General features: G+C 32.1%; 1 long non-coding RNA gene across 1 annotated transcript; it reads left to right on the forward strand.

The window, feature by feature from the left end:
- Positions 1 to 7,501: 7,501 nt before the first annotated feature.
- Positions 7,502 to 15,606, forward strand: LOC143043230 (uncharacterized). Its single transcript, XR_012968264.1, has 3 exons — positions 7,502 to 7,569; positions 10,110 to 10,231; positions 15,516 to 15,606. It is a non-coding gene; the product is annotated as an uncharacterized LOC143043230 (long non-coding RNA).
- The last annotated feature ends 241 nt before the right edge of the window (positions 15,607 to 15,847 follow it).

The raw sequence follows: 15,847 nt of genomic DNA on the forward strand, positions 1-15,847 counted from the left end.
ATAAAATCAAATAGTGCCAAAGTCATTTCTCCACTACTAACTGTGTATTAAAAAATAAGGCCCGCCTCCCTATTAACCTAATATGGAATGTACACGGTCTTCACGCGGACGCTTTTAACCAATCATATTCCTAGAAATGTATAGGAGGTTAGATAAAGAGGAATATCGACCGTTCGAACATTACAAACAGTCTTTACCATCTATTTAGGCAAGTCCTTGGTAAACGCACACATATTTAAAGTTTTTTTTTTTTTAGCAAAACGGCGAAAATTTGTCCATGGCGAATATGCTCCAACCACTCTATATTATATTATAAATAAAGTGTATTAGCTTTTAACTATCAATTCCAAGTTTCTTCTCCACGGCGATCACGGCTATATTATATAGAGACTCTCTATACATAATCATTGGAGTATAATCATAGTATACATGAAGAATAACTCGAAAATAATTGTCAATTATGAAAATTATGTTTATAAGTTTAAAACCTGAAGTCTTGGTATGACTTAAAAGTCGGTCTGATGACAAAAACAATAGTACGGTAAACGAATGCTTTGTTTTACCGTTTTTCTCACAAATTAATCAAAACTGAACAATCATAAGAATGGATGACAAATGCGACTATGCATGGTACCTAGAGAACACAGAGGCATGATGATTAATTCATTGTGGGAGGAGGAGAAGTGATACACAAAATGAGGTCTTCTCTTTTAATAGTATAGATTTTAAAGATTGCGGAAGTGCCTGTAGAGAACCAAACACCTTCAGCAGGAAAACTTACAATCCTAGTCAAATAAGATAGGAGTCAAATACATTTGCACTGCTAGACAAAAGGATATCGTTTGGAGGTAGGGGAATCAGATCCCGAATCCTTCTTATTGCTTTGTCAAATTCCCGTATCCTGCTTATTACTGTAATAATAACGTGTGAAATTTCACTTGTCCCGCCCGACTTCGTCTCTCGTTTTCAAGCTTAATAATACGACTTTTGCGAGTGATGCTTAGACCGCAATGAGACACACAGATAAGCTTCACGACAGGGTTATAATCAGAAGCGCTGTAAGTCCGTTGATGAAGTTTGTCCAGCGAATACTTCGTGAATCTGTAAAATGTTTTTAAAAGTACTTCCATAACACTCATTATTATTTCTGATCCATGATTGAGGTTTTCCGCTCGCACTTCTACAACAACACCGCCAGTCATTGCGAAGTATTAGTACAGACAACAACACTCACTATACCTTGCCCATCAAATATTAAAAGTTGATATTCGGCATCGGTATTATAAATGTACCATTACAATCTACCTTATAATGTTACACCAAATCTGCTTCCTTAACTTTTTTCCTATCGCAATTATAAGGCGAGTGACATTTTAAAAAACAATTTTAATGCACCCAACCAACATTCGACTAACGAATTAATACAATACAATACAATACAATACAATACAATATTTTTATTTTCCAAATTAAAGGGCCCATTAAGAGCATAACATTGATTACAACATGACATAAACATTACAGAGTGATTAAAGAAACATAAAATAATAATTGAAATTCAAATGCATGAAGAAAGGATCAGTGGTCAAGGGGAGATAATTTTGATATATTTTAGAGTATTTAACTAATTTTCTGATTTTCTTAGTTGCAGGCCTTTATCCAGGTATGCACATAAAATAGATAAAAATCTGCTATCTTCATTAATCATGATCCATGAAAAAAGATCATTTATATTTAAACTATCTAAACTGGGGTATTTTTTTATATAATCAGTGATATCTCTTCTGAGGTTATTGTAAATTGGGCATTCCAGAAGAAAGTGCATTTCATTTTCAATACAATTTGTATTACAATATAAACATATCCTCTCATGTCGAGGTAATATTTCTTATTTACCACATACATTGGTAATTCGTTCATGTCTGTCAGTTTCTATTCTTAAACAGTGATTGCTAAGTCTGTATTTTGTTAACAAATGTTTTTGTGGGTGCTTTAAATCTAAATAATTTTCATAGTCAAATGACCTTTTGAATGAAAAATAAGTGTCCAATTTGCCTTGATTCTGTAAATAAAATCTCTCATTTTCTCCCACACAATGGTTGTATCTAGTTATATTTTATATCATTCGAAAGCTAATTGTCTGTACTTTTATTCTAATTTCTGTTATATTAAGGTCAGAGGTCAATAATGAATATCTTCAATTCGTAAGAATTAATCCATATTCTCTTAATTTTATCAGTAATTTTGTTAGTATCCACATCTGGTTCACGCTACCTCTAGAATACTATAAATTCAGAAATTATTGCATGCATTTATTATTTTTGTGATTTTGTCATTTTAGGCTAAAATGCAATTTTAACTTTTACGATATTGCGAAGTATCTTCAATTTGTTAAATTCATATAGAAAATTTCAAAATGCGAGTTTAAATTATTGCAATTATATTACCCTGTCGTGTTTTCGCAATAACAAACACATCGCAATAATTTCTGAATTTAAAGTAGGTAGTTTCACTTAAACTTTGAATATCGGCAGTGATTGCTGATAAAATTGATGTTAATAATTGAGAAAGAGGTTTTCGTGTATCACTTGCATACCCAGCACTGTAAAACGTTGTTTGTAAGGTCACTTGTGTATTTTTGGTATCCAAAAACAGTGAAGGACGATCCTGAACAGTTCTTCATCTTTGGTTGAAATTCTAATGGAACATAGAACACATAAGTAACCAGTATTTCTTTTCTGGTAGGTGTCGAAAGCTCAAGGGTATAGGTATGTATATTTTCCAAGTAAATTGTCAATACCTTATATTCATGCATGTTTAACCCCACCGCATTTTTGCGCCTGTCCCAAGTCAGAAGCCTCTGGTCTTTGTTAGTCTTGTATTATTTTAAATTTTAGTTTCTTGTGTTCAATTTGGAGTTTAGTATGGCGTTCATTATCACTGATCCAGTATATATTTGTTTAGGGGCCAGCTGAAGGACGCCTCCAGGTGCGGAAATTTCTCGTTGCATTGAAGACCTGTTGGTGACCTTCTGCTGTTGTCTGCTCTATGGTCGGGTTGTTGTCTCTTTGGCACATTCCCCATTTCCATTCTCAATTTTATTGATCAAGTATGAGTATGTAATGAAATTAACACACAAAGACGATGTTGTTTGTGGCTTTATCTTCGAGGGAAACAAAATATATATTATTATGCAGTTGGGTGCTATGTAAAATTTCGATATTTCATTATTGGTGAAGCATGTGTATACAAAGACATATTGAGTTTTTATGTCCCCGCGGAGGGGTATTACGTGTTGTCCTTGTGCGTCCAGCTCGTCCGTCCATGCAAAAATTAGTTTCTGTTCTCTAACTTGAGTTTACTTCACCCAAATGTTATGAATCTTAATCATAATGCTTATTACCATAAAACACAGATCAAGTTCGAATTTGAGTTGCGCCACTTTTACCGTTTTAGCAGAGAGCATCATCTGTGTCCCAAGGACATATCCTCCATTTTTTCAATCATTATTTGTTATTATATTTTATACACAGCCTTAATCTATTCCGCAATAATAACTAGTTTAAAGCAGGGGTGATCCCAGGTATTCAGAGAGTATACCCAGTATTTGTAATATCAATTTCCAGTCATATTTAATAAAAACAACTGCTTGTTAATATGATAATTTTAAAAATGATCAAACATTTGCAAATTCAAAAACACATGGTTAAGAAAATGTTTTATAACTATTTTGATCTGAGCGTCACTGATGAGTCTTATTTAAACATAACGCGCGTCTGGCGTATTAAATTATAAGCCTAGTACCTTTGATAACTATTTACACCACTGGGTCCATGCCACTGCTTGTGGACGTTTCGTTTCCGGAGTTATCACCAGGCTGGTAGTCAGCACTTCGGTGTTGATATGAATATCAAGTATATGGTCATTTTTGTTTTAAATTTCCTGTTGACAAAAGTCTGAATTTTACAAACAAATAATGATTTTCTTATCACAGGTGTAGACTACTTGAGCCGTAGTTGGCAGAACTTTTAGGAATTTTGGATCCCCAATGTTCTTCAACTTTGTACTTGTTTGGCTCTATAACTATTTTAATCTGAGCGTCACTGATGATTCTCTTGTAGACGAAACGTGCGTCTGGCGTATAAAATTATAAGCCTGGTACCTTTGATAACTATTTACACCACTGGGTCGATGTCACTGCTAGTGAACGTTTCGTCTCCGAGTGTATCACCAGCCAAGTAGTCAGCACTTCGGTGTTGATATGCATTTCAATAAAATAGATAAAGGAAGATGTGGTACGAGTGCCAATGAGAGAACTCTCCATCCAAGTTAAAATTTGAAAAGTAAACCATTATAGGTCAAGGTGCGGTCTTTAACACGGACCTGATACTGTCATTTCTGTTTAATTTCGTGTTTACAAAATATAAAAAAAGAAGATGTGATATGATTGCCAATGGGACAACTCTCCACAAGAGACAACAATGACACAGAAATTAACAACTGCAACTGGTCAGTATGATTTTTCGAAATACTAAGGATTTTCTTATCCCAGACAACGATTACCTTAGCCGTAATTGAATTATGGGTCCCCAATGTTCTTCAACTATTTTCTTGTTCGGCTTTATAGCTATTTTGATCTGAGCGTCACTTGTGAGTCTTATGTAGGCGAAACGCGCAAGCCTGGTACCTTTTATCACCATCTTCACTATTCTTTAGTTGGATAACATTTTAGGGGGATTCCTTTTTGTTTGTTTTTTGTAGAAAAAAAAAGAAAGTTATGTTTAAAAAACACAGTAATACCAGCTATTTATTGATTAAATAATAAAAAAAAAGTCGAACTTATTTAACTTTTTGAGTCAGGTTGAAACTCTTTCAACAACATGTTCCGAAACCAATAGTATGGTTTGTATCCGTCGATTTATCAAATGTTTAAGTATCATTTCAAAGAATAAGAAAAATATTAAAAGGTATATTCTTGTTTAATAATATACTGAGTTATTTCACAATGTATGTCCAATAATACGTAGTTGTTTTCATTTAACATGACTATGGATTGCTCTTTGAAAATACAGCTGTTTCCCAAACCATGCCACTTTTGGGCAGAAATTTTATATTTATAGAGATTTTTGTTGTGTTAACCTTCTAGTTATGAGATATTCTTTACCTCCTAGAAACACATCTTGGGAACGTTATCTCTAACTATGGCATTTCGTAATAAATTATGTCCCAGAATGGAACAAAACAAACAGAAATAATAGGTAAAAATGTAAAAAAAAATGTCTAAAAGGCAAAATAATTGAAATACCTAAAAACAAGTGTCATATTCCTGACTTTGTATAGACATTTTCTTATGTAGAAAACGGTGAAGTGACCTGGATTTATAGTTGGCAAAATCACTCACTTGTATTTTTATTACATTTGCAACAAATTTGTCAAAATAATAAAAACTAAATAGCGTATAGACGAAGCACATAGACAAGAAGGATAGACAAGAATACAAACATAGCCAATGCATAATAACACCAATGCGGGATCTTCAACACGGCGAGAAAAAACCAGCACACTGAAGTTGGCTTCAGCTAGCCACTAAAGAAAAAGAGGAAACGGACGTCCTACTACAACTAACGTAAAACTCCGAAACAAACACATGAACCAAAATTAAAAGAAATACATACAAGATTTACAAAGACCAGAGGTTCCTGACGCACAATGAAAATCAGTTTAACAGAAGTCCAAGCCTGGTGTTAGAATTTTTTCAAATGACGGACCAAATCACGAGAGGGTACCTTTCAGAAAACAAAACACATCATATCTTCTTCGTGCACACTCAGATGAATTATTGTCACTTAGTCTCATGCAAAACGCTATATTTTGGTATAATGACAGACTTCTTTATTGCATTTTGGAGACTATACCAAATTGTTATATATTGAAAGGATTACGAATGAAAAGTGGATTGATCCTTTCATTTTGCGTGTATGATTTTTCAACAGTACGTTTACAGAAACTAGAAATTTCACAGTAACTGTAAAAGTTATTTAGCATTGATTTCAATACACTAGATAATCGTATTGACTAAGATTTGTTAATGCCATGTGATGTTCCTGCTATGAAGTTAGGACTCTGTATACTATTCGAAAAAAAAAGATGGAGACCCGTAGTAATTATTAACGTACGAAAGTCAATCCTTAAAAGAAAAAAAAAAATCTACTGAAGTGTGTTCACATTTTTATTTAAAAATTAGAATCCAAATGCATTCCCTTGCAAGAATTCGAATTAAAACTTTTTGACAACTGTGAACAATAAATGTATATACTAGTTAAATATTTTCAATAAAGGTGAAAAAACATCATTATTAATATTTTTAATGTTTTATTTCTTATCAAAACCAAAGAAATCAGCAACAATTTATGTACGATCTGTCTTCGCTTAACGTATTGCCTTTCCCTTTTCACTTGTGTTATTATCTATCACGTATTAAAAAAAATGACATTTCAGAAAACAAATTGTGAAAATAATTACCAACAAAAGATAAAAATAATTAAAATATAGTAATTTTAAAGAAAAATTATGCATGTAAATCGTGTTATCCTGTCCATTGTTTTTTATGTTGTGTTTTATTTAACTGTTTGTCATTTTATCGTTTTTCCTTTCTTTTTGTCATGTCATTGTCAGCTGGTTTTCGAATTTCCATTGGTTAGTTTTGCCTAGCCCTGACAGCACAAATTACAACTATGTTTTCCCAGACTAGTGTTTATATACTAGTATATATATATATGTATTAATCAATTCACATCCAACGTATTTGGTGTAAACACAGTCTGAGAAACGTATAATCCTGTGGAACACACAATTATAAGTTAATGGTTTCGACAGTATGTAGAATAACTACTGTATATATACATAGCAATATATATTTGTTATGTTTTAATAGTTCGAAAATGATAACAATGTAAGTACCGATAGAAACAATATTTGAAAATTTGACTACACTGTAAATTCAATATCCTTAGAGAATAAATGAATTCATAGTATCAATTAGGTTACAAGGATTGTGATTATTGTATCTTTTAAAGGTGTATTAAATACAGTAAGTGTGTATTTATAACTAGAAACTTGTTTCATGATATACACCCATAACTTAATCTTGCTTTTATGAAAACAAATTTAATACTGTCGATTATCGCTTACATCTGACAAAATGATTAAAATAATAAAGTTGTCATTTGTCTCCAGATATTCTACATACTTATAAAAGTATTGACATCTACCAATAATCTGAATGAATTATGATCTGCTTATTTATGAAGTAATGTCATGCTAATTTTTTACTCTACTATTGTTCTTTGACATATATCAGAAAACAGATGGCAACGCTTATACTTGCTTTTGGGAAACAGGTAAAGTGATTTTTGACGTCACAATGGGAGTAGCGCGTTGTTTTTGAAAAAAAAATGTCATTTATATTTGTCGTGATGTATGGACTTATTTATAATTTCAGGACTAAGTATCACAAAAATGAAAGAAACTGTGGGTAAACCGTGTCATAGTTATGTCTCATTCTTTATGGTAAGTATTTATTCGGCCTTTTTATATTTTTGATGAGCTTCACTGATAAGTTTTGTTTGTAGTTGAAACGAGCGTCTGGAGTACAACATTGTGCGCATAGTATCATTATAAAATGAATTATTCAATTATTTTATTTTTTCCTGGCTGTCTGGACTTGTTTATAATAATTTGACAATTGTTGTTGCTTAAATAAGAGAGTGACACAGTTTCGAAGAATGTACTAGGAGTGCTAATAAGTTTTTATATGTGGACGGCTGTCAATTCAACATCAGGTAAAGAGTGTAAACCTCTTATAATAAACATATGAGATGTTATAGCAGAGGACAGGTTATTTTTTATATTAGTAGTTCGAGTACTTTGAGCTCTCTTTCGCACTGGAAACATTTATATTTAAAGGTATAAAGTATTTTTTAACTAGAAATTTGTTGCAAGGACGCTTCAACGTGCTTGGAGTATGACACTTTACACAATGCATCAGATTTAATGAACGTCACCATTCTGGCCGGACATGACTGCATAATTATACACCCTGTAAAGCATAAATAAACTCATCATAGATACCAGGATTACATTTTGTATTTACGCTAGAAGCAGGTTTCGTCTTCAAAAGACTCATCAGTGACACTCGAATCCAAAAAAAGTTAAATGACAAAATAAAGTACAAAGTTGAAGAGCATTGAGGACCAAAATCCTTAAAAGATTGCCAAATACAGATAAGGTAATCTATTCCTAAGGTAGAAAAGCCTTACATTGTCTTATCGGGACCGTTTATAACTGACTATGCGGTATGGGCTTTGCTCATTGTTGAAGGCCGTACGGTGACCTATAGTTGTTAATGTCTGTGTTATTTTGGTCTTTTGTGGATAGTTGTCTCATTGGCAATCATACCACATCTTCTTTTTTATATTAGTATTTCAAAAGTTCAAAAGTTTTGTAAACAGTTGATTTATAAATATAACCTTATCAATGATAATTTATGTCAGCACTACTTGGCTGGTGATACCCTCGGGGAATTAAAACTCAACAAGCAGTAGTATAGACCCAGTGGTTGTAAATAAACTCATAATATAGATACCAGGATTAAATTTTGAATTTATGTCAGACTCGCGTTTCGTCCACAGAAGACTCATCAGCGACACTCGAATTCAAAAAAAATAAAATGTCATAATAAAGTACGAAAATAAAGAACGGTCACCTACTTTAGCAAGTTTTCATAGCTGGACGAGAAAAGTGACTGAATTTCTAAACCCCAGTCAACCCTTGCAATGGAATAATTAAATTGAGTATCATTGTTGAAGGTCTCGATTATATTCGAGACTAAGAACGGCAATATGTAACATTGTACCTCCGCATTTGTGTGTCATACTTTTAAACTATCCCTCTGGTATCTTTCGTCCCCATTTTTCCACAGCACATCCTTTCATTCTATTTATCAACGAACATATAATAAAACGGATTAGTACATTGATTCCAACGACTTACAGTGAAATCCCTGTGAAATAAAAACCAATAAATTTACATATGAAATAAACTTGACAATTTACTCCTCTGATGTCAGATAACAATATGTGTTGTCAAGACGTTTTCGACGTTGCATCAAAACACATTGTAAATGCTTTGAAAAATAGTAGTTCCTTCAATTTTCTACTTTATTTCCATAAAAAGTCTTTGTCAAGGAAATTAACAGATATCCTCATCAAATAATTTCAATATCGAAAAATGTTCAACTCGTGACCGAACAACACTGATAATTACCTCATGCGCTAAGTGCATTCATGAATTAATTTGTTGTTCAGAGACTCGTTGACTATTTTTCTATATTCGAGTTCTTCGATAAGTTATTCTATAAATCATTAAAGAGTTTAACATTCTGCTTGTTTGACATTAACTTTAAACTAATGTAAAAAATGTGCATTTCTTTGGTTCTCGTTAGAATCGCTAATCTAGAGGAGGCGACAGATTATCTCCATGTCTAATACCAATGGTAGTAAATGTCAGTTAGTTTGACATGACTGTTTTACGTTGTAATCATAATGTATTTGTAGTAAATCGTGAACATCATTGAATACAAACTTAATATTCTATTTAGTTATTACAGAAACTTAAACTGTTTCATAAATAAATACATTGCGTGTGTTTTTTTAAGTATATTTTCTGAACATTGTAAATTAATAAACAGTTTAAAATATTCTTATATTTGTCAAAATCTACGGATGTATTCAATAATAAAGTTCAAAACGTGCAACACATATCGTACTTTGTAAACAAAATAAGGAAATGTAGTATGCGTTTTAAAATAAGACAACTGTGTGACTGTCATACAAACGAGAGGATTAGCTAGCTATAAAACCAGGTTTAATCCACTTTTTACGACATAAGGAAGTGCCTGTACCAAATCAACAATATAACATTTCCACAAATTTGATGTGTTTGAGTTTTTGATTGTGCCATGTAATAAAGGACTTTCCAATAGTAAACATTTACAAATATGTTGAACTAACATTTTTTGATAATTGTTTTTGTGCTAATGTTTACTACAGGTTATATGGAACTATCACTGTTTGGCTGTCATCACAAGTGCTTACGTAAACAATTGTTACCTTCCAGAGTTTAGATCACCATTACATGGACTTCATTTCAAATCTGCGAGAGGATATCCAAGGTATTTAGTATCAGAACAGTTTCAGCATGCGGGTTCCGATGTTTAACTTTTTACAATTATTTTTTTTGTTAAGTTTTTTTCCGGAGGCGATGGATTAAAGAGTGGAAGAGGGCAACAAGGGGTCAGTTAACATGTTAACAACACCTCGATTTCTTTCAAAAAACAGTTAACAACAAATGCAACAATGCTGATTACAGTTAACACAGTGGGTTGAACACAGTTAACAGTTTAAATTTATCTCAGATACCCCCCCCCCCCCTCTTTCGTTCAAGTAAATAATAGTTGGAAACACATCTCTGAGACTATGGTAACATCGATAAAGCTTGGGTGATCTGTTATCTTATTTGACGACACTATAAGTGTTAACGTCTGAACATAAGTGTGTGTAATACTTAATTCTCTACAGTAGAAACTATATGTATTAGGTTTTAATAAATATAATTATATTTGAGATAACATACAATCATACAGTTATTGTTTCGTTATAAATTGCTTCAGACTACAATAAAACATTTCTTAGTGTAAAATTTTGATCTACAATAGAAACAATACAAACGAAGGTTTACAGAACGTCAACATTCTAATCACAAAAAAAAGTATACACACACTTCAACTTCGTACTTTATTTGGCTTTTTTAAAACTTTTTTGGATTCGAGCGTCACTGATGAGTCTTTTGTAGACGAAACGCGCGTCTGGCGTATATATAAAATTTAGTCCTGGTGTCTATGATAAGTTTATTTACAACCACTGGGTCGATGCCACTGCTGGTATAGATTTATTTCCTCGAGGGTATCACAAGCCCATTAGTCAGCACTTTTTGTGCTGACATGAATTATCATTGATACTGTTATATTTATGAATTAACTGTTTACAAAATTTTGAATTTTCTGAAATACTAAGGCTTTTCTACCTCAGGCATAGATTACCTTAGCTGTATTTGGCAACACTTTTAGGAATTTTGGATCGCAATGTTCTTCAACTTCGTACTTTATTTGGCTTTTTTAAAACTTTTTTGGATTCGAGCGTCACTGATGAGTCTTTTGTAGACGAAACGCGCGTCTGGCGTATATATAAAGTTTAGTCCTGGTATCTATGATGAGTTTATTCATATATATATATTTATATATATATATTTATTAGACATACGGGAAATACGATTCCTCTGAGATAAAAACTTTCAGATAAACATGTGTGTATCATGTTCGGGGAAACAGTTTTCTTAATTGCTTTTCAATAATCTCAGATAGCTTTCTAGGTCACGTGCACGACCATACTTTGGCAATCAAACTTTTGAAAGTGTCTTTGAATATTTCTCTGCTTAACACGCAACATTTTAAAAATAGCATAATCAAAGGATGCTCGACCAGGATTTGTCTTTCAATGTTCGGGTAGGGTTATAGAAAGTATCTTGTTTTTTTTAGTAAGCATAGTAAAAACTAAACAGTGTGTCCAATACAAACCAAATACCTAATATGAAATGTATATGTTAAATATAGTCCTGAGTATACACGTAATATATGCTGCTGGACTTGAATGAAGTGGATGAGTAAATGAAAAAAGTATTTTTCTTTGACATAGCTTTATAATAAACAGTTTTATAGCTGACTATATGCAGTTTTGGCTTTGCTCATTGTTGAAGGCCGTACGATGACCTATGGTTGTTAATTTCTGTGTCATTTTGGTCTGGTATGGAGAGTTGTCTCATTGGCAATCATACCACATTCTTTTTTTTATATAGTTAAATTAATTCAGTAGTTTTTTAAACAACAAATTTCAAGCAACGTGAGTTTAGTGATTTCCCCATAGAATATTATACAAAAGTATGTTGAGGTATAAGTGTAAGTATCAAAATCCCTAGGAATGAAGGATTAAGAACTCATCGAAGATTGTTTATTTATATTTATGCTTCGTGGTGGTAAATTTTATTTTCAACGTTTCAACGTTTCACCCGCTATTACAAAGTTTGACATAAGACAGAATTTTAATATATTTTTCGTTAATTATCTTAAATTACATGTTTTTTTGGTAACAAAAAGTATAGAAATATTAAAGTGTAATGATTCCTGATTATCATTGGATTGAAACGCTCACAATTTCGACACACCAAGTCCTATAGGAGTTCGTGAGTTTTCCTTAGTTTTTGTTTGTAAGCTTGATTTTTCTATTGGTTGATTTAAACATATAGACATACACAGGCCATAATTTATACAATTCTACCACTCTCTCTAAGATGACACATCCGTTATTTTTTTTAAAATGTAAAAAAAAAAAAAAAAAAATAATAAAAAAAACCCTGTAATATAAAAAGCTGTTCTGTATATCTATAACAATAAGTGAATCATCAAAGCACAATTTAGCAAGATGTCTTTTAATTTTGTTGATTCATATCCGTGCAACCAGTGTTCAAGTAGACACAGTATTAATTTAGGAGTTATTTCTCCTAAACTTATTATGAAACAATTGTTACTGGGTTTAACGTATGACAATGGCTGATTTTGTGATGTACATGGTTTTGTCATCTGCACGGACTAAAATGGTAGACCCCGGACATAAAGTATAACCAATAATAGAAATGCTGTAAAATGACAAGAATTTATATAAAACACTCAATTTTATGTAAGATTAAGTGTTCTTAAAAAGTGTGGCACGGGATATAATACAAGTGGATTGATATGTACAATATAGGGTCAACATAAGTATACCACTGTTCAGCAGTCTTAAATAGATAGACCCGGGCCACAAACCAAAACCAAAGGAAACACATCAACTACAAGAGGCAAACAATAGAACAGCAACAAGGCTTAAATGCTACGAAAAACAACCGCCGACATACCTATAAACAGACTATTTGATTAAGACTGCCATATTCCTGACTGTGTGCAGGACATTGTAAAGAAAAATGGTAGGTCGAATCTGTTTTTTTTGCTATGCAAACCTCCTGCTTATAAGGCAGTGTTACATATACTACAAAACTGATAATATCACGTGTCAGGAATAAAATATAGTACACTGTTAAAATGCAAATTCGTTGAACCACAAACGTCAAAATTATTCAATCGCGTAGTGGAATGAACTATTTGTGGATTCTTATAAATTCTATAGAACTTTTGGACTATTTTAAAGCTCGGTCTATTTCTGAAATTAATTCTTACATACTTTTGATATATTAACCCTGTATGCTAACATTGCCCATGTGTATTTTAAAAATTGTTCGTATAAACATTGAACGACAAAAATATGTGACGTATAAAATTTTCTAACGTCAGACACCCGAATCAATAAATGTGATTGTATATGTTTTTGTGTTCTGTTAAATTGTTCATTTTTAAATTATTAAACGATGATGACTGCTGTAGCCATATTCATATTTTGACTATTTTATTCATTATGTCTGTTTGGTTCGCGCATTATTGTAAATAAAACGGAATTGGATGAGACTGTCAACAAAGTGAGAGGTTTAGCGTTATAAAACCAGGTTTATACACCATTTTCTACATTTGAAAATGCCTATACCGTGTCAGGAATATGACAGTTCATGTCCATTCGTTTTTGGTTTTTTTTGTCATTTGATTTTGCCATGTTATTATGGACTTTCAGATTGGATTTTCCTCTGAGTTCAGTATTTTTGTGACTTTACTTTTTTTCTTCTCTTTTTGAAACTTTTTCTCTTATCGAGCAAATGCACACTATACACACGTATGATACATAGACGAAGCTGAACTTGCAGTTATAGTAAATTCATTTTCGTCTACTCTGACGGATCCGTTCAAGTCATAACCAAATAGGTGTATATACCTAAATTTTTAATTCTAAAATTCAAACAAATCTAATATTCATTATGACATTTAGAATTATCTTACTGGTTTGCCTTTATCATCCGTTTCTAAAGTGCAAGGGGGCGGTTGGGTTATCCATTACGATCCCTTGTTCGTCTATTTTATCATAATGCTGAATAAGCTATAATACATAACACATACTGATATATGAAAACCTTAAAGCACATTTTAGAAAATTGGATTCATTAACTAATATTTTTTCCTCATAATATGCGCATCATCTAGTCAAGCGCAAAGATTTTTCATACGAATACGAATACGAAAGTGTTATTTTGATTCGTTTTACATATATCACTACAAACATAAGCCCTTTGGAGCTTATTCAGAAAATAAATTAAATATTTTTTTCAAAACTTAAATGAGCACTGGATAAGTTTAAGGCTATTCAAAAATGAATGAAACTTCACAGTGTTCATGCCATTCTAGACCTGTGTACGGAAATGTTTATTCATATAGATAAGACGCAATATCATAAAAAGAGTTTGACAACAAATATTGGAAAAATTATAGAACTAAATGTTTATCGTTTTAAAATGACTTTAAAAAATATGCATGCTGTGTAAAATCATAAATGTGTTTTTTTAATAAATACAAATTTATCATGACATGTATTTATAAATATAAGCTGATTTAAGAAGGCGTCAGTAGTATGTCGATGCTCAAATCTCGTAAATCGATTTAGAAGAGACCAACAAAGGAAAAAAAAAAACTAAAAAACTGGGAGAATCGTATAAACTCAAAAAGGCGCAAGGCTGGATGTGTCGTCACGGTTATGGGTACCAACTATGCACGCATTACCCACCAAGCGAATCCAGTCTCAGCCAAGATCCGAAATTAGAAAATACAAAATATCAGACGTTAATAATCGTATCTAATGGCGTAAACATATAGCTATTGAGATTCTAGTTTGAAGTCTTCCATCTGTATCAAATATCGCGGAACAAATCAATTTATGATGCAAACTTTTTACTTTTAATAGTATCATTAATCTTTAAACCACTGTAATATATATATCAAATGTAAGCACTCATTGAAATATGGATTATTGAAAGATAGAACATAATTCAATATATTTGAAATGAAAATTAAAGAACGGATTGTCTTTTTTGGTCTGTGAGAAAATTTTGTGAATTATCAACTTAAAAAAAGGAAGACACTTCCAAACATTTTCTCATCTAAGGCTGAGGCTGAGGCTGAGTCTAAGGTCTTAATTTTAATTTTAGAATTAATTGTTTTAGTTTGTAATCCGGAATTGTTTCTCGCAATCGATTTAAGACTTTAGAGCAGCGTCATTACTCTGTTGCATTTAATTAACAAAAATTCACCATACAACTTTGGCAGGGAAAGTAACAGTTTTTGTCAATTAAAATTGTTGTTTAGGGAAATTGTGGGTGTCAAACAAACACATTAAGTTCTGTCAGCTTTTATGTTTACTTTTCTGTTAAAGGAGAAATATAAGTGCAGAGGTTAATCTGAACGAGGAAATCAAGCGTGAAATAAAGACCATGGGAAGAATGAGACTTCATGAACGAAAAGTGTAAATATTCCTCATTATTAATTTTTATGTTATCTTCTAAATTAAGAGCAGATGAAAAAATGAAAAAAGACAAACAGGCAAATAAAAGTACAATAAACAACAAAGACAACTAATTACTGATCATCACGAACCCCACCAAAAACTTGGTGTGATCTCAGGTGCACCATAAGTGTAAGCAGATTCTGCACCATATTTGGAACCCGTCGTGTTGCTCATGTTAATAATTTAACACGAAAATAAAA

This window comes from Mytilus galloprovincialis, chromosome 8, assembly GCF_965363235.1.
Source record: "Mytilus galloprovincialis chromosome 8, xbMytGall1.hap1.1, whole genome shotgun sequence".
Taxonomy (NCBI): Eukaryota; Metazoa; Mollusca; class Bivalvia; order Mytilida; family Mytilidae; genus Mytilus; species Mytilus galloprovincialis.